This window comes from Apodemus sylvaticus, chromosome 14 (assembly GCF_947179515.1).
Source record: "Apodemus sylvaticus chromosome 14, mApoSyl1.1, whole genome shotgun sequence".
Taxonomy (NCBI): Eukaryota; Metazoa; Chordata; class Mammalia; order Rodentia; family Muridae; genus Apodemus; species Apodemus sylvaticus.
In genome coordinates, this window is record NC_067485.1 from 79998270 (window position 1) to 80023390 (window position 25121).

General features: G+C 36.9%; 2 long non-coding RNA genes across 4 annotated transcripts; both read right to left on the minus strand.

Moving 5' to 3' along the window:
* Positions 1–5937: 5937 nt before the first annotated feature.
* Positions 5938–25121, minus strand: LOC127664382 (uncharacterized). 2 transcript variants are annotated; one of them, XR_007973189.1, is made up of 3 exons: positions 25041–25121; positions 16315–16378; positions 5938–6026 (listed from the first exon to the last, which is right to left on the minus strand). It is a non-coding gene; the product is annotated as an uncharacterized LOC127664382 (long non-coding RNA). The 2 variants fall into 2 exon arrangements; XR_007973188.1 differs by lacking the exons at positions 5938–6026; positions 16315–16378 and adding exons at positions 22018–22105; positions 23224–23287.
* On the minus strand, positions 8999–15118 carry LOC127664383 (uncharacterized). Of its 2 annotated transcripts, none has more exons than XR_007973191.1 (3): positions 15087–15118; positions 10200–10263; positions 8999–9077 (listed from the first exon to the last, which is right to left on the minus strand). It is a non-coding gene; the product is annotated as an uncharacterized LOC127664383 (long non-coding RNA). The 2 variants fall into 2 exon arrangements; XR_007973190.1 differs by lacking the exon at positions 15087–15118 and adding an exon at positions 12021–12052.

A 25121-nucleotide genomic window follows, 5' to 3' on the forward strand; every position in this document is an offset into this window, starting at 1 on the left:
TCAGGAATGATGCAAATTCTTTCCCCTGCATGGATTTACTGTGACTCTGTGGTATCTACAATTTACAGTTATTACTACATTGTGACCCGAAAGCCTAATGTAACCATTGTTGAAAATTCGAATGTCAAACTATGTTATTCGTTTTAAAAATTATATTTTACCTTTTTTGCTAATTGGTATAAGGGGCAAAATGGAGAGAAAAACTAAACTACATAAGGTAATCACTTTTATATCTCATGTAAGAGTTCACAGACTATAAATAGAATATAGCCTCTACTTGAATATGTTACATGTTACAAATCTGTCTCCAAGAATAAATGACTACTATGTTCTGTATTAAATTTGATCCCATAAGAACTCTTTAGGAAAAGCTACTTGATGATTAATAACATCAAGGTAAGATATTCCTCTCATCATATGCAAATCTACATGTAGAGAAGATCATCTCCACATGTATACAAATTCACAAGGTATAAAATTAAGGGCTACATTGGGTAGTTAAGAGCTGTGTTGTTTGTCTCTTTGTTTGTTTGCCTATTTGGTTGAGACAAGATGTCTTTGTGCAGCCCTGGCTCTCCTGAATTTGTCTCTGCACAGTAAGGTGTCCTCAACTTCAGAGATCTGCCAGTCTCCTCTGCCTTGGTGCTGGCTATTTCAGCACTTCTGCCCCAAAGGTAGGCTGTTTGATAGAGAAAAGCATTATAAAACAACCCACAGTAAATCAGAATAATCCAGAGAAACATCCACATATAGGTGCAATGATGCACAATCCCTAAAATGTAAGGCAACTTTTAGTAAATGCTGAAGGAAATGAAACAGAAAGTTGAGCACAAGGAAAGATGAGATACAGAAAACAATACCATTAGCTCAGAAGCATGAAAACCGGGAACATACAATCAACCAAAGAACCATGCACGAGTTTTCTTCACAACAAGTCCAAATAAAATGATGACAGGTAAAACATCGAAACATTCGAATTGAAACAGCACACAAACACAATTCTGAGCAGGACAGTTAACCCATGAACAAGCACCTTACCATGTGTTTATCTTCTCTTTCTGAACTACTGGAACTCTTAGATCCAGATGTCCTGGAAACTCTTCTGAGGAAAAGAATACAGCAGATATGGATTTGTTCAATTCTTCAAGATAATTCTGTGCACTTGGCTACATTGTGTTAGATGAAGTTGTTAATTGATGGTATTCTACTTCTGGTGTAAGTGATTTTTTGGTGATTCTACATACTCTTCTCCCAAACTATGACATATTCAGAAAAGCCTCACTCACTGTTCTACCTCAGAAAGGGACAGCAATGTACAGGCCTAGCTTGGGAATAAAACCACTCCAAATCTCCATCTCCTTTGCTACACTGATGCCCAGGTAATGACTCACATAATTGTCCTAACTAAACTTACCTGAACTAAAATAAGTGAGGGAATGAGACACTAGGTAGAGAAATCCAACACCTCTTTCTGGTGCAAGACTAAGCTGTTCAACTGAGAATTAGGGGACTTCATTTTCAGTTCAGACGTGCATATAAAAAGAACAGAATTCAAATGGATCCTGGTATTCTCTAACTAAATTTAGAGTGTGCAGAAATGAGAACATTCAATGATTAATTAATACGGGGCATTGATACTGCTATAATTGTTCTAAATAGTTCCTCTTTAGCATTCCCTAAATTCAGATATAATGTTAATTGAATGGAAAGAGGCAGGGTTCAGGTAGACTTGAGGCCTATTTCTCTAAATTTTTTACACAGGGCAGAGATTCTGGACAGGATGGGAGGCATGTAAAGGCCAGAGAAAAAATGTGCTACATACATAAAAAAGAAATCAATGTGCTTTTGGTGAACTACCATATAAAAATGAAAAACGCTGACGAGTTCAATGTTTTAATGTTTAACAACTGTGATGATTTCATAAATTTTATTAATTATTTTATTATTAATCACAGATCATATTTCAAGGAATGGATCCTATTGAACTTATAGTTATTTTGTCAGCAGGCTATTGGAGGTATAAAATAACATGCTATATATAATCCTTCTCTTCCACTACTGTAAGAAAATTGGATGAACAAATGAGTCCATGAAGTTAAGTGCAAAACCTCTTTATCTGCATTTGTATGTCCAAAAGTTTTCTTTTCTAGACTAATGTAATTTTCATGCGTTTGTTTTTGTGTGTATGTATGTTTTGTGTGTGTGTGTGTCTGTGTTTGTGTCTGTGTGTATGGGGTAAGTGTGTGTAATATGTGTGCATGTATGCATGTGGGTAGGAGTGTTTGCTGTGTTTGCGTTGATGTGTGTGTGTGTGTGTATGTGTTTGTGTGTGATTCTGTGTGTGTGCACAAGCCCTCACGTGTGTGTGAAGTACGTATATGCCTATGCATCTTCTACATGAATGATTTTATCTAACTTTTAAGTTTCTATTTTATTATCTTCACATCAACTTCTGTGTCAACTTTTAGATTTGGATTTTCATGTTTCAATCCAAAAACAATATATTAAAATCATTCCACTCACAGTTTAATTTAAAAAAAAAGAGCTCTGAAATATTCAGACACTTTACAAAAATTATACAGATGAATGGCTTGGCAACCATCATTTTCTAGCTGTGCGTTTTATCTACACAGCAAGCTTTGAGATAAGGTTAAACCTATGCATTCCTATTCTTAGGCATGTGATCCTTTAACATGCAATGCATGCATGATGCTGAACTCCAACCCAGCACAATGTGAGACTTCAAACAACTTCAGGTCGATATTTCTCAATGGCAGCACAAAGGACTTTATCAGAAATCTTATCACTTCATATTGCATTGCTAATTTCCTTTATGGGCCCTCAATTCTTTGCCATACTCCTTTCCATTGTACCTCCGAACTTTTCCAACAGTTATCTTTCCATCGTTACTCTGTAACTGATCTTGCGTCTCCTCTTCTTTTTTTGGAGCTTCTTTTGGTAGTGGGAGACTAACCTCCTGGGAACAATTGGGAGACAAATAGGTTAGTTAGAGTCCAGTAAAATCTTGGCAGTCCTGTTCTCTGCTGAAGTTTGCTCAGGAATGATGTAAATTCTTTCCCCTGCATGGATTTTCTGTGACTCTGTGGTATCTACAATTTAGAGTTATTACTACATTGTGACCCGAAAGCCTAATGTAACCATTGTTGAAAATTCGAATGTCAAACTATGTTATTCTTTTTAAAAATTATATTTTATCTTTTTTGCTAATTGGTATAAGGGGCAAAATGGGGAGAAAAACTAAACTACATAAGGTAATAACTTTTGTAACTCATGTAAGAGTTCACAGACTATAAATTGAATATAGCCTCTACTTGAATGTGTTACATGTTACAAATCTGTCTCCAAGAATAAATGACTACTATGTTCTGTATTAAATTTGATCCCATAAGAACTCTTTAGGAAAAGCTACTTGATGATTAATAACATCAAGGTAAGATATTCCTCTCATCATATGTAAATCTGCATGTAGAGAAGATCATCTCCACATGTATACAAATACATAAGGTACTATAAAATTAAGGGCTACATTGTTTGGGTAGTTAAGAGCTGTGTTGTTTGTCTCTTTGTTTGTTTGCCTATTTGGTTGAGACAAGATGTCTTTGTGCAGCCCTGGCTCTGCCGAATTTGTCTCTGCACAGTATGGTGTCCTCAAATTCAGAGATCTGCCAGTCTCCTCTGCCTTGGTGCTGGCTATTTCAGCACTTCTGCCCCAAAGGTAGGCTGTTTGACAGAGAAAAGTATTAGAAAACAACCCACAGTAAATCAGAATAATCCAGAGAAACATCCATATATAGGTGCAATGATGCACAATCCCTAAAAAGTAAGGCACCTTTTAGTAAATGCTGAAGGAAATGAAACAGAATGTTGAGCACAAGGAAAGATGAGATACAGAAACCAATACAATTAGCTCAGAAGCATGAAAACCGGGAACATATAATCAATCAAAGAATCATTCACGAGTTTTCTTCACAACAAGTCCAAATAAATTGATGACAGGTAAAACATCGAAACATTGGAATGGAAACAGCACACAAACACAATTCTGAGCAGGACAGTTAACCCATGAACAAGTACCTTACCATGTGTTTATCTTCTCTTTCTGAACTACTGGAACTCTTAGATCCAGATGTCCTGGAAACTCTTCTGAGGAAAAGAATACAGCAGATATGGGTGTGTTCAATTCTTCAAGATAATTCTGTGCACTTAGCTACATTGTGTTAGATGAAGTTGTTAATTGATGGTATTCTACTTCTGGTGTAAGTGATTTTTTTGGTGATTCTAAACACTCTTCTCCCAAACTATGACATATTCAGCAAAACCTCACTCACTGTTCTACCTCAGAAAGGGACAGCAATGTACAGGCCTAGCTTGGGAATAAAACAACTCCTAAATCTCCATCTCTTTGCTACACTGATGCCCAGGTAATGACTCACATCATTGTCTACCTGAACTGAAACAAGTGAGGGAATGAGACACAAGGTAGAGAAATCCAACACCTCTTTCTGGTACAAGACTAAGCTGTTCAACTGAGAATTAGGCGACTTCATTTTCAGTTCAGACATGCATATAAAAAGAACAGAATTCAAATGGATCCTGGTATTCTCTAACTAAATTTAGAATGTGCAGAAATGAGAGGCTTCAATGATTAATTAATGGGGGCGTTGATACTGCTATAATTGTTCTGAATAGTTCCTCTTTAGCATTCCCTAATTTCAGAAATAATGTTAATTGAATGGAAAGAGGCAGGGTTCAGGTAGACTTGAGGCCTATTTCTCTAAATTTTCTACACAGGGCAGAAATTCTGGACAGGATGGGAGGCATGCAAAGGCCAGAGAAAAAATGTGCTACATACATAAAAAAGAAATCAACGTGCTTTTGGTGAACTACCATATAAAAATGAAAAATGATGACGAGGTCAATGTTTTATGTTTAACAACAACTTTGATGATTTCATAAATTTCATTAATTATTTTATTAATCACAGATCATATTTCAAGAAATGGATCATATTGAACTTATAGTTATTTTGTCAGCAGGCTACTGGAGGTATAAAATAACATGCTAAATATAATCTTTCTCTTCCACTACTGTAAGAAAATTGGATGAACAAATGAGTCCAAGAAGTTAAGTGCAAAACCTCTACATCTGCATTTCTATGTCCAAAGTTTTCTTTTCTAGACTAATGTCATTTTCATTGGTTCGTGTTTGTGTGTATGTATGTTTTTGTGTGTGTGTGTCTGTGTGTGTTAGTGTGTGTGTGGGGGGTATGTGTGTGTAATGTGTGTGAATGTATGCATGTGGGTAGGAGTGTGTTTCCTGTGTTTGTGTTGATGTGTGTGTGTATGTGTTTGTGTGTGTTTGTGTGTGTGCGCGCAAGCCCTCACGTGTGTGTGATGTGTATATATGCCTATGCATCTTCTACATGAATGATTTTATCTAACTTTTAAGTTTCTATTTTATTATCTTCACATCAACTTCTGTGTCAACTTTTAGATTTGGATTTTCATGTTTCCTTCCAAAAACACCATATTAAAATCATTCCCCGCACAGATTACTTTAAAAAAAAACAGCTCTGAAATATTGAGACACTTTACAAAAATTGTACAGATGAATGGCTTGGCAACCATCATTTTCTAGCTGTGCTGTTTTATCTACACAGCAAGCTTTGAGAAAAGGTTAAACCTATGCATTCCTATTCTTAGGCATGTGGTCCTTTAACATGCAATGCATGCATGATGCTGAACTCCAACCCAGCACAATGTTACAGACTTCAAATAACTTCAGGTGGATATTTCTCAATGGCAGCACAAAGGACTTTATCAGAAATCTTATCACTTCATATTGCATTGCTAATTTCCTTTATGGGCCCTCAATTCTTTGCCATACTCCTTTCCATTGTACCTCCGAACTTTTCCAACAGTTATATTTCCATCATTACTCTGTAACTGATCTTGCGTCTCCTCTTCTTTTTTTGGAGCTTCTTTGGGTAGTGGGAGACTAACCTCCTGGGAACAAGTGGGAGACAAATAGGTTAGTCAGGGTCCAGTAAAATCTTGGCAGTCCTGTTGTCTGCTGAAGTTTGCTCAGGAATGATGCAAATTCTTTCCACTGCATGGATTTACTGTGACTCTGTGGTATCTACAATTTACAGTTATTACTATATTGTGACCCGAAAGACTACTGTAACCATTGTTGAAAATTCGAATGTCAAACTATATTATTCTTTTTAAAAATTATATTTTATCTTTTTTGCTAATTGCTATAAGGGGCAAAATGGGGAGAAAAACTAAACTACATAAGGTAATCACTTTTATATCTCATGTAAGAGTTCACAGACTATAAATTGAATATAGCCTCTACTTGAATATGTTACATGTTACAAATCTGTCTCCAAGAATAAATGACTACTATGTTCTGTATTAAATTTGATCCCATAAGAACTCTTTAGGAAAAGCTACTTGATGATTAATAACATCAAGGTAAGATATTCCTCTCATCATATGCAAATCTACATGTAGAGAAGATCATCTCCACATGTATACAAATTCACAAGGTATTATAAAATTAAGGGCTACATTGTTTGGGTAGTTAAGAGCTGTGTTGTTTGTCTCTTTTTTTGTTTGCCTATTTGGTTGAGACAAGATGTCTTTGTGCAGCCCTGGCTCTCCTGAATTTGTCTCTGCACAGTAAGGTGTCCTCAACTTCAGAGAGCTGCCAGTCTCCTCTGCCTTGGTGCTGGCTATTTCAGCACTTCTGCCCCAAAGGTAGGCTGTTTGATAGAGAAAAGTATTAGAAAACAACCCACAGTAAATCAGAATAATCCAGAGAAACATCCACATATAGGTGCAATGATGCAAAATCCCTAAAAAGTAAGGCAACTTTTAGTAAATGCTGAAGGAAATGAAACAGAAAGTTGAGCACAAGGAAAGATGAGATACAGAAATCAATATAATTAGCTCAGAGCATGAAAACCGGGAACATATAATCAACCAAAGAACCATGCATGAGTTTTCTTCACAACAAGTCAAAATAAAATGATGACAGGTAAAATATCAAAACATTGGATGGAAACAGCACACAAACACAATTCTGAGCAGGACAGTTAACCCATGAACAAGCACCTTACCATGTGTTTATCTTCTCTCTCTGAACTACTGGAACTCCAAGATCCAGATGTCCTGAAAAGTCTTCTGAGGAAAAAAATACAGCAGATATGGGTGTGTTCAATTCTTCAAGATAATTCTGTGCACTTGGCTACATTGTGTTAGATGAAGTTGTTAATTGATGGTATTCTACTTGTGGTTTAAGTGATTTTTTGGTGATTCTACACACTCTTCTCCCAAACTATGACATATTCAGCAAAGCCTGACTCACTGTTCTACTTCAGAAAGGGACAGCAATGTACAGGGCTAGCTTGGGAATAAAACAACTCCAAATCTCTATCTCTTTTGCTACACTGATGCTCAGGTAATGACTCACATAATTGTCTACCTGAACTGAAACAAGTGAGGGAATGAGACACAAGGTAGAGAAATCCAACACCTCTTCCTGGTGCAAGACTAAGCTGTTCAACTGAGAATTAGGCGACTTCATTTTTAGTTCAGACATGCATATAAAAAGAACAGAATTCAAATGCATCCTGGTATTCTCTAACTAAATTTAGAGTGTGCAGAAATGAGAGGCTTCGATGATTAATTAATAGGGGGCGTTGATACTGCTATAATTGTTCTAAATAGTTACTCTTTAGCATTCCCTAATTTCAGAAATAATGTTAATTGAATGGAAAGAGGCAGGGTTCACGTAGACTTGAGGCCTATTTCGCTAAATTTTCTACACAGGGCAGAAATGCTGGACAGGATCGGAGGCATGCAAAGGCCAGAGAAAAAATGTGCTACATACATAAAAAAGGAAATCAACCTGCTTTTGGTGAATTAACGTATAAAAATGAAAAATGATGATGAGTTCAATGTTTTATGTTTAACAACCATGATGATTTCGTAAATTTTATTAATTATTTTATTATTAATCACAGATCATATTTCAAAAATGGATCATGTTGAACTTATAGTTATTGTGTTAGCAGGTTCCTGGAGGTATAAAATAACATGCTATATATAATCCTTCTCTTCCACTACTGTAAGAAAATTGGATGAACAAATGAGTCCATGAAGTTAAGTGCAAAACCTCTTATCTGCATTTGTATGTCCAAAAGTTTTCTTTTGTAGACTAATGTCATTTTCAGGTGTTTGTGTTTGGTGTATGTATGTTTTGTTTTTTTTGTGTGTGTGTGTACGTGTGTTAGAGTGTGGGGGGAGTATGTGTGTGTAATGTGTGTGAATGTATGCATGTGGGTAGGAGTGTGTTTCCTGTATTTGTGTTGATGTGTGTGTGTGTATGTATTTGTGTGTGTTTGTGTGTGTGCACGCAAGCCCTCACGTGTGTGTGATGTGCATATATGCCTATGCATCTTCTACATGAATGATTTTATCTAACTTTTAAGTCTCTATTTTATTATCTTCACATCAACTTCGGTGTCAACTTTTAGATTTGGATTTTCATGTTTCCTTCCAAAAACAACATATTAAAATCATTCCCCGCACAGATTATTTTTAAAAAAACAGCTCTGAAATATTGAGACACTTTACAAAAATTGTACAGATGAATGGCTTGGCAACCATCATTTTCTAGCTGTGCTGTTTTATCTACACAGCAAGCTTTGAGAAAAGGTTAAACCTATGCATTCCTACTCTTAGGCATGTGGTCCTTTAAAATGCAATGCATGCATGATGCTGAACTCCAACCCAGCACAATGTAACAGACTTCAAATACCTTCAGGTGGATATTTCTCAATGGCAGCACAAAGGACTTTATCAAAAATCTTATCACTTCATATTGCATTGCTAATTTCCTTTATGGGCCCTCAATTCTTTGCCATACTCCTTTCCATTGTACCTCCGAACTTTTCCAACAGTTATATTTCCATCGTTCCTCTGTAACTGATCTTGCGTCTCCTCCTCTTTTTTTGGAGCTTCTTTTGGTAGTGGGAGACTAACCTCCTGGGAACAAGTGGGAGACAAATAGGTTAGTCAGGGTCCAGTAAAATCTTGGCAGTCCTGTTCTCTGCTGAAGTTTGCTCAGGAATGATGCAAATTCTTTCCTCTGCATGGATTTACTGTGACTCTGTGGTATCTACAATTTACAGTTATTACTATATTGTGACCCGAAAGCCTAATGTAACCATTGTTGAAAATTCGAATGTCAAACAATGTTATTCTTTTTAAAAATTATATTTTATCTTTTTTGCTAATTGGTATAAGGGGCAAAATGGGGAGAAAAACTAAACTACATAAGGTAATCACTTTTATATCTCATGTAAGAGTTCACAGACTATAAATTGAATATAGCCTCTTCTTGAATATGTTACATGTTACAAATCTGTCTCCAAGAATAAATGACTACTATGTTCTGTATTAAATTTGATCCCATAAGAACTCTTTAGGAAAAGCTACTTGATGATTAATAACATCAAGATAAGATATTCCTCTCATCATATGTAAATCTACATGTAGAGAAGATCATCTCCACATGTATACAAATACACAAGGTATTATAAAGTTAAGGGCTACATTGTTTGGGTAGTTAAGAGCTGTGTTGTTTGTCTCTTTGTTTGTTTGCCTATTTGGTTGAGACAAGATGTCTTTGTGCCGCCCTGGCTCTCCTGAATTTGTCTCTGCACAGTAATGTGTCCTCAACTTCAGAGATCTGCCAGTCTCCTCTGCCTTGGTGCTGGCTATTTCAGCACTTCTGCCCCAAAGGTAGGCTGTTTGATAGAGAAAAGTATTAGAAAACAACCCACAGTAAATCAGAATAAGCCAGAGAAACATCCACATATAGGTGCAATGATGCACAATCCCTAAAAAGTAAGGCAACTTTTAGTAAATGCTGAAGGAAATGAAACAGAAAGTTGACCACAAGGAAAGATGAGATACAGAAATCAATACAATTAGCTCAGAGCATGAAAACCGGGAACATATAATCAACCAAAGAACCATGCATGAGTTTTCTTCACAACAAGTCAAAATAAAATGATGACAGGTAAAACATCGAAACATTGGAATGGAAACAGCACACAAACAAAAGTGTGAGCAGGGCAGTTAACCCATGAACAAGCACCTTACCATGTGTTTTTCTTCTCTCTCTGAACTACTGGAACTCCAAGATCCAGATGTTCTGAAAAGTCTTCTGAGGAAAAAAATACAGCAGATATGGGTGTGTTCAATTCTTCAAGATAAATCTGTGCACTTGGCTACATTGTGTTAGATGAAGTTGTTAATTGATGGTATTCTACTTGTGGTTTAAGTGATTTTTTGGTGATTCTACACACTCTTCTCCCAAACTATGACATATTCAGCAAAGCCTGACTCACTGTTCTACTTCTGAAAGGGACAGCAATGTACAGGGCTATCTTGGGAATAAAACAACTCCAAATCTCTATCTCTTTTGCTACACTGATGCTCAGGTAATGACTCACATAATTCTCTACCTGAACTGAAATAAGAGAGGGAATGAGACACAAGGTAGAGAAATCCAACACCTCTTCCTGGTGCAAGACTAAGCTGTTCAACTGAGAATTAGGCGACTTCATTTTCAGTTCAGACGTGCATATAAAAAGAACAGAATTCAAATGCATCCTGGTATTCTCTAACTAAATTTAGAGTGTACAGAAATGAGAGGCTTCGATGATTAATTAATAGGGGGCGTTGATACTGCTATAAATGTTCTAAATAGTTACTCTTTAGCATTCCCTAATTTCAGAAATAATGTTAATTGAATGGAAAGAGGCAGGGTTCAGGTAGACTTGAGGCCTATTTCTCTAAATTTTCTACACATGTCAGAAATTCTGGACAGGATGGGAGGCATGCAAAGGCCAGAGAAAAAATGTGCTACATACATAAAAAAGAAATCAACGTGCTTTTGGTGAACTAATGTATAAAAATGAAAAATGATGACGAGTTCAATGTTTTATGTTTAACAACCATGATGATTTCATAAATTTTATTAATTATTTTATTATTAATCACAGATCATATTTCAAGAAATGGATCAAATTGAACTTATAGTTATTTTGTCAGCAGGCTCCTGGAGATATAAAATAACATGCTATATATAATCCTTCTCTTCCACTACTATAAGAAAATTGGATGAACAAATGAGTCCATGAAGTTAAGTGCAAAACCTCTTTATCTGCATTTGTATGTCCAAAAGTTTTCTTTTCTAGACTAATGTCATTTTCATGGGTTTGTGTTTGTGTGTATGTATGTTTTGTGTGTGTGTGTGTCTGTGTTAGTGTGTGTGTGTGCGGGGTAAGTGTGTGTAATGTGTGTGCATGTATGCATGTGGGTAGGAGTGTGTTTCCTGTGTTTGTGTTGATGTGTGTGTGTGTATGTGTTTGTGTGTGTTTGTGTGTGTGCGCGCAAGCCATCACGTGTGTGTGAGGTGCATATATGCCTATGCATATTCTACATGAATGATTTTATCTAACTTTTAAGTTTCTATTTTATTATCTTCACATCAACTTCTGTGTCAACTTTTAGATTTGGATTTTCATGTTTCCTTCCAAAAACAACATATTAAAATCATTTGCCCCACAGATTACTTTAAAAAAAATAGCTCTGAAATATTGAGACACTTTACAAAATTATACAGATGAATGGCTTGGCAACCATCATTTTCTAGCTGTGCTGTTTTATCTACACAGCAAGCTTTGAGAAAAGGTTAAACCTATGCATTCCTATTCTTAGGCATGTGGTCCTTTAACATGCAATGCATGCATAATGCTGAACTCCAACCAGCACAATGTTACAGACTTCAAATAACTTCAGGTGGATATTTCTCAATGGCAGCACAAAGGACTTTATCAGAAATCTTATCACTTCATATTGCATTGCTAATTTCCTTTATGGGCCCTCAATTCTTTGCCATACTCCTTTCCATTGTACCTCCGAACTTTTCCAACAGTTATATTTCCATCGTTCCTCTGTAACTGATCTTGCGTCTCCTCCTCTTTTTTTGGAGCTTCTTTTGGTAGTGGGAGACTAACCTCCTGGGAACAAGTAGGAGACAAATAGGTTAGTCAGGGTCCAGTAAAATCTTGGCAGTCCTGTTCTCTGCTGAAGTTTGCTCAGGAATGATGCAAATTCTTTCCTCTGCATGGATTTACTGTGACTCTGTGGTATCTACAATTTACAGTTATTACTACATTGTGACCCGAAAGCCTAATGTAACCATTGTTGAAAATTCGAATGTCAAACTATGTTATTCTTTTTAAAAATTATATTTTATCTTTTTTGCTAATTGGTATAAGGGGCAAAATGGGGAGAAAAACTAAACTACATAAGGTAATCACTTTTATAGCTCATGTAAGAGTTCACAGACTATAAATTGAATATAGCCTCTACTTCAATATGTTACACGTTACAAATCTGTCTCCAAGAATAAATGACTACTATGTTCTGTATTAAATTTGATCCCATAAGAACTCTTTAGGAAAAGCTACTTGATGATTAATAACATCAAGGTAAGTTATTCCTCTCATCATATGTAAATCTACATGTAGAGAAGATCATCTCCACATGTATACAAATACACAAGGTATTATAAAATTAAGGGATACATTGTTTGGGTAGTTAAGAACTGTGTTGTTTGTCTCCTTGTTTGTTTGCCTATTTGGTTGAGACAAGATGTCTTTGTGCAGCCCTGGCTCTCCTGAAATTGTCTTTGCACAGTAATGTGTCCTCAACTTCAGAGATCTGCCAGTCTCCTCTGCCTTGGTGCTGGCTATTTCAGCACTTCTGCCCCAAAGGTAGGCTGTTTGATAGAGAAAAGTATTAGAAAACAACCCATAGTAAATCAGAATAATCCAGAGAAACATCCACATATAGGTGCAATGATGCATAATCTCTAAAAAGTAAGGCAACTTTTAGTAAATGCTGAAGGAAATGAAACAGAAAGTTGACCACAAGGAAAGATGAGATACAGAAATCAATACAGTTAGCTCAGAGCGTGAAAACCGGAAACATATAATCAACCAAAGAACCATGCACGAGTTTTCTTCACAACAAGTCCAAATAAAATGATGACAGGTAAAACATCGAAACATTCGAATGGAAACAGCACACAAACACAATTCTGAGCAGGACAGTTAACCCATGAACAAGCACCTTACCATGTGTTTATCTTTTCTCTCTGAACTACTGGAACTCTTAGATCCAGATGTCTTGGAAAGTGTTCTGAGGAAAAAAATACAGCAGATATAGATGTGTTCAATTCTTCAAGATAATTCTGTGCACTTGGCTACATTGTGTTAGATGAAGTTGTTAATTGATGGTATTCTACTTGTGGTTTAAGTGATTTTTTTGGTGATTCTACACACTCTTCTCCCAAACTATGACATATTCAGCAAAGCCTGACTCACTGTTCTACCTCAGAAAGGGACAGCAATGTACAGGGCTAGCTTGGGAATAAAACAACTCCAAATCTCTATCCCTTTTGCTACACTGATGCTCAGGTAATGACTCACATAATTGTCTACCTGAACTGAAATAAGTGAGGGAATGAGACACAAGGTAGAGAAATCCAACACCTCTTCCTGGTGCAAGACTAAGCTGTTCAACTGAGAATTAGGAGACTTCATTTTCAGTTTAGACGTGCATATAAAAAGAACAGAATTCAAATGCATCCTGGTATTCTCTAACTAAATTTAGAGTGTGCAGAAATGAGAGGCTTCGATGATTAATTAATAGGGGGCGTTGATACTGCTATAATTGTTCTAAATAGTTACTCTTTAGCATTCCCTAATTTCAGAAATAACGTTAATTGAATGGAAAGAGGCAGGGTTCAGGTAGACTTGAGGCCTATTTCTCTTAATTTTTAACACAGGGCAGAAATTCTGGACAGGATGGGAGGCATGCAAAGGCCAGAGAACAAATGTGCTACATACATAAAAAAGAAATCAACGTGCTTTTGGTGAACTAACGTATAAAAATGAAAAATGATGATGAGTTCAATGTTTTATGTTTAACAACCAAGATGATTTCATAAATTTTATTAATTATTTTATTATTAATCAAAGAACATATTTCAAGAAATGGATCATATTGAACTTATACTTATTTTGTCAGCAGGCTCTTGGAGGTATAAAATAACTTGCTATATATAATCTTTGTCTTCCACTACTGTAAGAATATTGGATGAACAAATGAGTCCTTGAAGTTAAGGGCAAAACTTCCACATCTGCATTTGTATGTCCAGAAGTTTTCTATTCTAGACTAATGTCATTTTTATCGTTTTGTGTTTGTGTTTATCTGTGTATCTGTGTTTGTGTGTGTGTGTGTGTGTGTGTGTGTGTGTCTGTTTGTGTGTGTGAGTATGGGATACGTGTGTGTAATGTGTGTGCATGTATGCTTGTGGGTAAGAGTGTGGTTCCCGTGGTTTTGTTGGTAAGTGTGGGTGTGTGTATGTGTTTGTGTGTGGGTGCACAAGCCCTCACATGTGTGTGATGTGCATATATGCCTATGTATATTCTATATGAATGATTTTATCTAACTTTTAAGTTTCTATTTTATTATCTTCACATCAACTTCTGTGTCAACTTTTAGATTTGGATTTTCATGTTTCATTCCAAAAACAATATATTAAAACCATTCCCTAACAGTTTAATTTAAAAAAAAAACAGCTCTGAAATATTCAGACACTTTACAAAAATTATACAGATGAATGGCTTGGCAAAGATCATTTTCTAGCTGTGCTGTTTTATCTACACAGCAAGCTTTGAGAAAAGGTTAAACCTATGCATTCCTATTCTTAGGCATGTGGTCCTTTAACATGCAATGCATGCATGATGCTGCACTCCAACCCAGCGCAATGTTACAGACTTCAAATAACTTCAGGTGGATATTTCTCAATGGTAGCACAAAGGACTTTATCAGAAATCTTATCACTTCATATTGCATTGCTAATTTCCTTTATGGGCCCTCAATTCTTTGCCATACTCCTTTCCATTGTACCTCCGAACTTTTCCAACAGTTATATTTCCATCGTTACTCTGTAACTGATCTTGTGTCTCCTCTTCTTTTTTTGGAGCTGCTTTGGGTAGTGGGAGACTAACCTCCTGGGAACAAGTGGGAGACAAATAGGTTAGTCAGGGTCCAGTAAAATCTTGGCAGTCCTGTTCTCTGCTGAAGTTTGCTCAGGAATGATGCAAATTCTTTCCTCTGCATGGATTTACTGGGACTCTGTGGAATCTACAATTTACAGTTATTACTACATTGTGACCCGAAAGCCTAATGTAACCATTGTTGAAAATTCGAATGTCAAACTATGTTATTCTTTTTAAAAATTATATTTTATCTTTTTTGCTAATTGGTATAAGGGGCAAAATGGGGAGAAAAACTAAACTACATAAGGTAATCACTTTTATAGCTCATGTAAGAGTTCACAGACTATAAAATGAATATAGCCTCTACTTGAATATGTTACATGTTACAAATCTGTCTCCAAGAATAAATGACTACTATGTTCTGTATTAAATTTGATCCCATAAGAACTCTTTAGGAAAAGCTACTTGATGATTAATAACATCAAGGTAAGTTATTCCTCTCATCATATGTAAATCTACATGTAGAGAAGATCATCTCCACATGTATACAAATACACAAGGTATTATAAAATTAAGGGCTACATTTTTTGGGTAGTTAAGAGCTGTGTTGTTTGTCTCTTTGTTTGTTTGCCTATTTGGTTGAGACAAGATGTCTTTGTGCAGCCCTGGCTCTCCTGAATTTGTCTCTGCATAGTAATGTGTCCTCAACTTCAGAGATCTGCCAGTCTCCTCGGCCTTGGTGCTGGCTATTTCAGCATTTCTGCCCCCAAAGGTAGGCTGTTTGATAGAGAAAAGCATTAGAAAACAACCCACAGTAAATCAGAATTATCCAGAGAAACATCCACATATAGGTGCAATGATGCACAATCCCTAAAAAATAAGGCAACTTTTAGTAAATGCTAAAGGAAATGAAACAGAAAGTTGAGCACAAGGAAAGATGAGATACAGAAACCAATAAAATTAGCTCAGAAGCATGAAAACCGGGAACATACAATCAACCAAAGAACCATGCACGAGTTTTCTTCACAACAAATCCAAATAAAATGATGACAGGTAAAACATCGAAACATTGGAATGGAAACAGCACACAAACACAATTCTGAGCAGGACAGTTAACCCATGAACAAGCACCTTACCATGTGTTTATCTTCTCTTTCTGAACTACTGGAACTCTTAGATCCAGATGTCCTGGAAAGTCTTCTGAGGAAAAAAATACAGCAGATATGGGTGTGTTCAATTCTTCAAGATAATCCTGTGCACTTGGCTACATTGTGTTAGATAAAGTTGTTAATTGATGGTATTCTACTTCTGGTGTAAGTGATTTTTTGGTGATTCTAAACATTCTTCTCCCAAACTATGACATATTCAGCAAAGCCTCACTCACCATTCTACCTCAGAAAGGGACAGCAATGTACCGGCCTAACTTGGGAATAAAACCACTCCAAATCTCCATCTCCTTTGCTACACTGATGCCCAGGTAATGACTCACATAATTGTCTACCTGAACTGAAATAAGTGAGGGAATGAGACACAAGGTAGAGAAATCCAACACCTCTTCCTGGTGCAAGACTAAGCTGTTCAACTGAGAATTAGGCGACTTCATTTTCATTTCAGACGTGCATATAAAAAGAACAGAATTCAAATGGATCCTGGTATTCACTAACTAAATTTAGAGTGTGCAGAAATGAGAGCCTTCATTGATTAATTAATAGGGGGCATTGATACTGCTATAATTGTTCTAAATAGTTACTCTTTAGCATTCCCTAATTTCAGAAATAATGTTAATTGAATGGAAAGAGGCAGGGTTCAGGTAGACTTGAGGCCTATTTCTCTAAATTTTCTACACAGGGCAGAGATTCTGGATAGGATGGGAGGCATGTAAAGGCCAGAGAAAAAAAGTGCTAGATACATAAAAAAGAAATCAATGTGCTTTTGGTGAACTACCATATAAAAATGAAAAATGCTGACGAGTTCAATGTTTTATGTTTAACAACTGTAATGATTTCATAAATTTTATTAATTATTTTATTATTAATCACAGATCATATTTCAAGAAATGGATCATATTGAACATATAGTTATTTTGTCAGCAGGCTCTTGGAGGTATAAAATAACATGCTATATATAATCCTTCTCTTCCACTACTGTAAGAAAATTGGATGAAAAAATGAGTCCATGAAGTTAAGTGCAAAACCTCTATCTTCATTTGTATGTCCAAAAGTTTTCTTTTCTAGACTAATGTCATTTTCATGGGTTTGTGTTTGTGTGTATGTATGTTTTTGTGTGAGTGTGTATGTGTGTTAGTGTGTGTGTGTGCGGGGTAAGTTTGTGTAATGTGTGTGCATGTATGTATGTGGGTAGGAGTGTGTTTCCTGTGTTTGTGTTGATGTGTGTGAGTGTATGTGTTTGTGTGTGTTTGTGTGTGTTTGTGTGTGTGCGCGCAAACCCTCACTTGTGTGTGAAGTGCATATATGCCTATGTATCTTTTACATGAATGATTTTATCTACCTTTTAAGTTTCTATTTTATTATCTTCACATCAACTTCTGTGTCAACTTTTAGATTTGGATTTTCATGTTTCATTCCAAAAACAATATATTAAAATCATTCCCCTCACAGTTTAATTTAAAAAAAAACAGCTCTATACATAACCAGCTTAATGACACACCTGAAAGCCCTAGAACAAAAAGAAGCTATTTCGCCCAGGAGGAGTAGAAGGCAGGAAATCATCAAACTCAGGGCCGAAATCAATCAAGTAGAAACAAAGAGAACCATACAAAAAATCAACAAAACCAGGAGCTGGTTCTTTGAGAAAATCAACAAGATAGATAAACCCTTAGCCAGACTGACCAAAGGACACAGAGAAAGTATCCAAATTAACAAACTTAGAAATGAAAAGGGAGATATAACAACGGAAACTGAGGAAATCCAAAAAATCATCAGATCCTACTACAAGAGCCTGTACTCAACACAACTGGAGAATCTGGAGGAAATGGACAATTTCCTTGACAGATACCAAATACCAAAATTAAATCAGGACCAACTAGACCATCTAAACAGTCCCATAATGCCTAAAGAAATAGAAGGAGTCATAGAAAGTCTTCCAACCAAAAAAAGCACAGGACCAGATGGCTTCAGTGCAGAATTCTACCAGACCTTCAAAGAAGAGTTAACACCAATACTCTTCAAACTATTCCACAAAATAGAAACAGAAGGAACACTACCCAATTCCTTCTACGAAGCCACAATTACGCTGATACCAGAGCCACAAAAAGATCCAACAAAGAAAGAGAACTTCAGACCAATTTTCCTTATGAACATAGATGCAAAAATACTCAATAAAATTCTTGCCAACCGAATCCAAGAACACATCAAAACGATCATCCACCATGATCAAGTAGGCTTTATGCCGGGAATGCAGGGTTGCTTCAATATACGGAAATCCATCAATACAATCCACTACATAAACAAACTCAAAGAACAAAACCACATGGTCATTTCATTGGATGCTGAAAAAGCATTTGACAAAATTCAGCATCCCTTCATGCTTAAAGTCTTGGAGAGAACAGGAATTCAAGGCCCATACCTAAACATAGTAAAAGCAATATACAGCAAACCGGTACCCAGCATCAAACTAAATGGAGAGAAACTTGAAGCAATCCCACTGAAATCAGGGACCAGACAAGGCTGCCCCCTTTCTCCTTATCTTTTCAATATTGTACTTGAGGTACTAGCTCGGGCAATTCAACAACATAAGGAGGTCAAAGGGATACAAATTGGAAAGGAAGAAGTAAAACTATCATTATTTGCAGACAACATGATCGTCTACCTAAGTGACCCAGAGAACTCCACTAGAGAGCTCCTACAGCTGATAAACAACTTCAGCAAAGTGGCAGGTTATAAAATCAACTCCAGCAAATCAGTGGCCTTCCTATACTCAAAGGATAAGCAGGCTGAGAAAGAAATTAGGGAAATGACCCCCTTCACAATAGCCACAAACAGTATAAAGTATCTTGGGGTGACTCTTACCAAACATGTGAAAGATCTGTATGACAAGAACTTCAAGACTCTGAAGAAGGAAATGGAAGAAGACCTCAAAAAATGGGAAAACCTCCCATGCTCATGGATCGGTAGAATCAATATAGTTAAAATGGCCATTTTGCCTAAAGCACTATACAGATTCAATGCAATACCCATCAAAATCCCAACTCAATTCTTCACAGAGTTAGAAAGAGCAATTATCAAATTCATCTGGAACAACAAAAAACCCAGGATAGCTAAAACTATTCTCAGCAACAAAAGGAAATCTGGGGGAATCAGTATCCCTGACCTCAAGCAATACTACAGAGCAATAGTGTTAAAAACTGCATGGTATTGGTACAGTGACAGGCAGGAGGATCAATGGAACAGGATTGAAGATCCAGAAATGAACCCACACACCTATGGCCACTTGATCCTCGACAAAGAGGCTGAAAACATCCAATGGAAAAATGATAGCCTTTTCAACAAATGGTGCTGGTTCAACTGGAGGTCAGCATGCAGAAGAATGCGAATTGATCCATCCTTGTCTCCTTGTACTAAGCTCAAATCCAAATGGATCAAGGACCTCCACATAAAGCCAGACACTCTGAAGCTAATAGAAAAGAAACTGGGGAAGACCCTTGAGGACATCGGTACAGGGAGAAAGTTTCTGAACAGAACACCAATAGTGTATGCTCTAAGAGCAAGAATTGACAAATGGGACCTCATAAAATTACAAAGTTTCTGTAAGGCAAAGGACACCATCAAGAGGACAAATCGGCAATCAACAAATTGGGAAAAGATCTTCACCAATCCTACATCAGATAGAGGGCTAATATCCAATATATATAAAGAACTCAAGAAGTTAGACTCCAGAAAACCAAACAACCCTATTAAAAAATGGGGTACAGAGTTAAACAAAGAATTCTCACCTGAAGAACTTCGGATGGAGGAGAAACATCTTAAAAAATGCTCAACTTCATTAGTCATTAGGGAAATGCAAATCAAAACAACCCTAAGATTTCATCTTACACCAGTCAGAATGGCTAAGATTAAAAATTCAGGAGACAGCAGGTGTTGGAGAGGGTGTGGAGAAAGAGGAACACTCCTCCACTGCTGGTGGGGTTGCAAATTGGTACAACCACTCTGGAAATCAGTCTGGCGGTTCCTCCGAAAACTGGGCACCTTACTTCCAGAAGATCCTGCTATACCACTCCTGGGCATATACCCAGAAGACTCCCCACCATGTAATAAGGATACATGTTCTACTATGTTCATAGCAGCCCTATTTGTAATTGCCAGATGCTGGAAAGAACCCAGGTATCCCTCAACAGAAGAGTGGATGCAAAAAATGTGGTATATCTACACAATGGAGTACTATTCAGTCATTAGAAACAATGAATTCATGAAATTCTTAGGCAAATGGATGGAGCTAGAGAATATCATACTAAGTGAGGTAACCCAGACTCAAAAGGTGAATCATGGTATGCACTCACTAATAAGTGGATATTAACCTAGAAAACTGGAATACCCAAAACATAATCCACACATCAAATGAGGTACAAGAAGAAAGGAGGAGTGGCCCCTGGTTCTGGAAAGACTCAGTGAAACAGTATTCAGCAAAACCAGAACGGGGAAGTGGGAAGGGGTGGGTGGGAGGACAGGGGAAGAGAAGGGGGTTTGCGGGACTTTCGGGGAGTGGGGGGGCTAGAAAAGGGGAAATCATTTGAAATGTAAATAAATTATATCGAATAAAAAAAAAAGAAAAAAAATTCATGAGACAGCAGGTGGTGGAGAGGGTGTGGAGAAAGAGGAACACTCCTCCACTGCTGGTGGGGCTGCAAATTGGTACAACCACTCTGGAAATCAGTCTGGCGGTTCCTCCGAAAACTGGGCACCTCACTTCCAGAAGATCCTGCTATACCACTCCTGGGCATATATCCAGAGGATTCCCCACCATGTAATAAGGATACATGCTCTACTATGTTCATAGCAGCCCTATTTATAATTGCCAGATGCTGGAAAGAACCCAGGTATCCCTCAACAGAAGAGTGGATGCAAAAAATGTGGTATATCTACACAATGGAGTACTATTCAGCCATTAGAAACAATGAATTCATGAAATTCTTAGGCAAATGGATGGAGCTAGAGAACATCATATTCAGTGAGGTAACCCAGACTCAAAAGGTGAATCATGGTATGCACTCACTAATAAGTGGTTATTAACCTAGAAAACTGGAATACCCAAAACATAATCCACACATCAAATGAGATACAAGAAGAAAGGAGGAGTGGCCCCTGGTTCTGGAAAGACTCAGTGAAACAGTATTCGGCAAAACCAGAACGGGGAAGTGGGAAGGGGTGGGAGGGAGGACAGGGGAAGAGAAGGGGCTTACGGGACTATCGGGGTCTGGGAGGGCTAGAAAAGGGGAAATCATTTGAAATGTAAATAAATTATATCGAATAAAAAAACAGCTCTGAAATATTCAGACACTTTAAAAAATTATACAGATAAATGGCTTGGCAACCATCATTTTCTAGCTGTGCTGTTTTATCTACACAGCAAGCTTTGAGATAAGGTTAAACCTATGCATTCCTATTCTTAGGCATGTGGTTCTTTAACATGCAGTGCATCCATGATGCTGAACTCCACCCCAGCACAATGTTACAGACTTCAAATAACTTCAGGTGGATATTTCTCAATGCCAGCACAAAGGACTTTATCAGAAATCTTATCACTTCATATTGCATTGCTAATTTCCTTTATGGGCCCTCCATTCTTGCCATACTCCTTTCCATTGTACCTACGAACTTTTCCAACAGTTATATTTCCATCGTTACTCTGTAACTGATCTTGCTTCTCCTCTTCCTTTTTTGGAGCTTCCTTTGGTAGTGGGAGACTAACCTTCTGGGAACAATTGGGAGACAAATAGGTTAGTCAGGGTCCAGTAATATCTTGGCAGTCCTGTTCTCTGCTGAAGTTTGCTCAGGAATGATGCAAATTCCTTCCCCTGCATGGATTTACTGTGACTCTGTGGTATCTACAATTTACAGTTATTACTACATTGTGATCCGAAAGCCTAATGTAACCATTGTTGAAAATTCGAATGTCAAACTATGTTATTCTTTTTAAAATTATATTTTATCTTTTTTGCTAATTGGTATAAGGGGCAAAATGGGGAGAAAAACTAAACTACATAAGGTAATCACTTTTATATCTCATGTAAGAGTTCACAGACTATAAATTGAATATAGCCTCTTCTTGAATATGTTACATGTTACAAATCTGTCTCCAAGAATAAATGACTACTATGTTCTGTATTAAATTTGATCCCATAAGAACTCTTTAGGAAAAGCTACTTGATGATTAATAACATCAAGATAAGATATTCCTCTCATCATATGTAAATCTACATGTAGAGAAGATCATCTCCACATGTATACAAATACACAAGGTATTTTAAAATTAAGGGCTACATTGTTTGGGTAGTTAAGAGCTGTGTTGTTTGTCTCTTTGTTTGTTTGCTATTTGGTTGAGACAAGATGTCTTTGTGCAGCCCTGGCTCTCCTGAATTTGTCTCTGCACAGTAATGTGTCCTCAACATCTGAGATCTGCCAGTCTCCTCTGCCTTGGTGCTGGCTATTTCAGCACTTCTGCCCCAAAGGTAGGCAGTTTGATAGAGAAAAGTATTAGAAAACAATCCACAGTAAATCAGAATAATCCAGAGAAACATCCACACATAGGTGCAATGATGCACAATCCCTAAAAAGTAAGGCAACTTTTAGTAAATGCTGAAGGAAATGAAATGGAAAGTTGACCACAAGGAAAGATGAGATACAGAAACCAATACAATTAGCTCAGAAGCATGAAAACCGGGAACATATAATCAACCAAAGAATCATGCCCGAGTTTTCTTCACAACAAGTCCAAATAAAATGACAGGTAAAAGATGGAAACATTGGAATGGAAAGAGCACACAAACACAATTCTGAGCAGGACAGTTAACCCATGAACAAGCACCTTACCATGTGTTTATCTTCTCTTTCTGAACTACTGGAACTCTTAGATCCAGATGTCCTGGAAAGTCTTCTGAGGAAAAAAATACAGCAGATATTGGTGTGTTCAATTCTTCAAGATAATCCTGTGCACTTGGCTACATTGTGTTAGATGAAGTTGTTAATTGATGGTATTCTACTTGTGGTTTAAGTGATTTTTTGGTGATTCTACACACTCTTCTCCCAAACTATGACATATTCAGCAAAGCCTCACTCACTGTTCTAACTCAGAAAGGGACAGCAATGTACAGGCCTAGCTTGGGAATAAAATAACTCCAAATCTCATCTCTTTTGCTACACTGATGCCCAGGTAATGACTCACATCATTGTCTACCTGAACTGAAACAAGTGAGGGAATGAGACACAAGGTAGAGAAATCCAACACCTCTTCCTGGTGCAAGACTAAGCTGTTCAACTGAGAATAAGGCGACTTCATTTTCATTTCAGACGTGCATATAAAAAGAACAGAATTCAAATGGATCCTGGTATTCTCTAACTAAATTTAGAGTGTGCAGAAATGAGAGGCTTCGATGATTAATTAATAGGGGGCGTTGATACTGCTATAAATGTTCTAAATATTTCCTCTTTAGCATTCCCTAATTTCAGAAATAATGTTAATTGAATGGAAAGAGGCAGGGTTCAGGAAGACTTGAAGCCTATTTCTCTAAATTTTCTACACAGGTCAGAAATTCTGGACAGGATGGGAGGCATGCAAAGGCCAGAGAAAAAAATGTGCTACATACATAAAAAAGAAATCAACGTGCTTTTGGTGAACTAACGTATAAAAATGAAAAATTATGACGAAGTCAATGTTTTATGTTTAACAACTATGATGATTTCATAAATTTTATTAATTATTTCATTATTAATCACAGATCATGTTTCAAGAAATGGATCATATTGAACTTATACTTATTTTGTCAGCAGGCTCCTGGAGGTATAAAATAACATGCTATATATAATCCTTCTCTTCCACTACTATAAGAAAATTGGATGAACAAATGAGTCCATGAAGTTAAGTGCAAAACCTCTTTATCTGCATTTGTATGTCCAAAAGTTTTCTTTTCTAGACTAATGTCATTTTCATATGTTTGTGTTTGTGTGTATGTATGTTTTGTGTGTGTGTGTGTGTCTGTGTTTGTGTGTGGGGGGGGTAAGTGTGTGTAATGTGTGCGCATGTATGCATGTGGGTAGGAGTTTTTTCCTGCATTTGTGTTGATGTGTGTGTATGTGTTTGTGTGTGTTTGTGAGTGTGCACGCGAGCCCTCACGTGTGTGTGAGGTGCATGTATGCCTATGCATCTTCTACATGAATGATTTTATCTAACTTTTAAGCTTCTATTTTATTCTCTTCACATCAACTTCTGTGTCAACTTTTAGATTTGGATTTTCATGTTTCATTCCAAAAACAACATATTAAAATCATTCCCCTAACAGTTTAATTTAAAAAAAAACAGCTCTGAAATATTCAGACACTTTACAAAAATTATACAGATGAATGGCTTGGCAAAGATCATTTTCTAGCTGTGCTGTTTTATCTACACAGCAAGCTTTGAGATAAGGTAAAGCCTATGCATTCCTATTCTTAGGCATGTGGTCCTTTAACATCCAATGCATGCATGATGCTGAACTCCAACCCAGCACAATGTTACAGACTCCAAATAACTTGAGGTGGATATTTCTCAATGGCAGCACAAAGGACTTTATCAGAAATCTTATCACTTCATATTGCATTGCTAATTTCCTTTATGGGCCCTCAATTCTTTGCCATACTCCTTTCCATTGTACCTCTGAACTTTTCCAACAGTTATATTTCCATCGTTCCTCTGTAACTGATCTTGCATCTCCTCTTCTTTTTTTGGAGCTTCT